At 42.4% G+C, this 2,293-nt stretch overlaps 1 protein-coding gene across 1 annotated transcript in view; it reads right to left on the reverse strand.

Annotated features, from left to right (window-relative positions):
- DYNLRB1 (dynein light chain roadblock-type 1) overlaps positions 1 to 2,293 on the reverse strand; it is a 22,754-nt gene that overhangs the window by 19,703 nt on the left and 758 nt on the right. The gene's annotated exons all lie outside the window — the stretch shown is intronic.

The raw sequence follows: 2,293 nt of genomic DNA on the forward strand, positions 1-2,293 counted from the left end.
TTTTTGAGACGGAGTCTTGCTCTGTCACCAGGCGGGAGCACAGTGGCGCAATCTCGGCTCATTGAAACCTCCGCCTCCTGGGTTCAAGCAATTCTTCCGCCTCAGCCTCCCGAGTAGCTGGGACTACAGGCGTGTGCCACTACACCCAGCTAATTTTTATATTTTTAGTAGAGACGGGGTTTCACCATGTTGGCCAGGATGGTCTTGATCTCTTGACCTCGTGATCTGCCCGCCTCAGCCTCCCAAAGTGCTGGGATTATAGGTGTGAGCCACCACGACCAGCCTAAGGTTTCTTTTTAAATGCTGGTATTGTTATTACAAAACTGGCAGGTACATGGGCAAAACAATCTTGAAAAAGCTACAGGACAATATATTGAATATATTGCAAGGACATAAAAGCATTGGTCCCTCTGCCTCAGAAATTATTTTCCTGAGAATTTTATTCTGAGGAAATAATCTAATAAGTTAAAACAAAACCAGACATTCACAGAAGCATCATCACAGCACTATTTCTACTAATTAAAAAATGAAAGCAGCCAGGTGTGGTGGCTCATGCCTGCAATCCCAGCACTTTGGGAGGCTGAGGCGGGTGGATTACCTGAGGTCAGGAGTTCAAGACCAGCCTGGACAACATGGCAAAACCCCATCTCTAATAAAAACAACAAAAATTAGCCAGGTGTGATGATACATGCCTGTAATCCCAGCTACTCAGGAAGCTGAGGCAGGAAAATCACTTGAACCTGGGAGGCAAAGTTGCAGTGAGCTGAGTTTGCACCACTGCACTCCAGCCTGGGCGACAGAGACTCTGTCTCTAAAAAAAGAAATGGGAGCAACCCAAATGTACACAGGTAAAATGATTTGGCCAATGAGGACACAACTATTTCACTGAGTATTATGTAGTCACTAAGTAGTTAATCATAAAGATGACATGGCAACAAGGTTAAATGTTTTTAGAAATTAAAACAGAAAAAAGTCACCCCCAAACCCAGCATGCATATCTTGGAAAAAATGCATAAGTGAACAAAAGAGGAAGGAGAACACACAAAGATGAAAATAGTTGTGTGGTGGAATAAAACTGGATGAGGATAATTATAGGTGATTTTTAAAAATTTAAATTTTATTGATTTATTTTGAGACAGAGTCTTCCTCTGTTGCCCAGGCTGGAGTGCATTGGTGTGGTCTTGGATCATTGCAACCCCCACCTCCCAGGCTCAAGTGATTCTAGTGCCTCTGCCTCCTGAGCAGCTGGAATTACAAGCGCGCAGCTTCTGGTTACTTTTCGTATTTTTAGTAGAGACAGTTTCGCCATGTTGCCCAGGCTGGTGTTGAACTCCTGGCCTCAAGTGATCTGCCCACCTTGGCCTCCCAAAGTGCTGGGATTATAGGCGTGAGCCACTACGTCAGGCCAATTACAGATAATTTTTATAACATTATTCTAAAGGTCAGTTTCCACCTAAAATGTAAAATACACATGCCAAAAGTGCTGCTTCTAGGAATCTATCCTACATAACCACTAACATGAGTGCAAAAAGAACAAGAACAGTTACTGCAGCAGTGTCTGGAATAAAAAAACTATACACCACCTAATGTACATATGGAACTAGGATACTACACAGACCGTTAAAAGAATGAAGCAGACCTGCATATAACACAGAAAAATGTCGAATATATTTAAGTAAACAGAACAAGCTGCAGAATAAGATATATACACATATATCTTAAAGTCAACTTCTGTTTTCTCTTATTTTTTTCTCACCCAGGCTGGAGTACAGTGGTACAATCATGGCTCACTGTAGCCTTGACCTCCTGGTTTCAAGCATCTCTCCACTTCAGCCTTAAACTTAACATGTATAAATATATATATTCCAGTTTCATCTAATAAACATCTAATATATGTACCAAACAAATCTGGAAGGAAACACACACAACTGCCAAAAGAAGTTTACCATGGGGTAGTAAGATAGGGACCACATAAACTTTCTACATTCTATCCTCTGGTACTGCTTCAAATTGTTAAAATATGCTGTGGCTAATAATTGTTAAAATATGACTATAATCCCAGCACTGTGGGAGGCTGAGGTGGGCAGATCACCTGAGTCATGAGTTCGAGACCAGCCTGGCCAACATGGAGAAACCATGTCTCTACTAAAAATACAAAAATTAGCTGGGCGTGGTGGCATGCACCTTTAGTCCCAGCTACTCGGGAGGCTGAGGCAAGAGAATCACTTGAACACGGGAGGCGGAGGTTGCATAGAGCTGAGATCACACCATTGCACTCCAGCCTGGATGACAG

This window comes from Cebus imitator, unplaced genomic scaffold (genome assembly GCF_001604975.1).
Source record: "Cebus imitator isolate Cc_AM_T3 unplaced genomic scaffold, Cebus_imitator-1.0 Scaffold18, whole genome shotgun sequence".
Lineage (NCBI taxonomy): Eukaryota > Metazoa > Chordata > Mammalia > Primates > Cebidae > Cebus > Cebus imitator.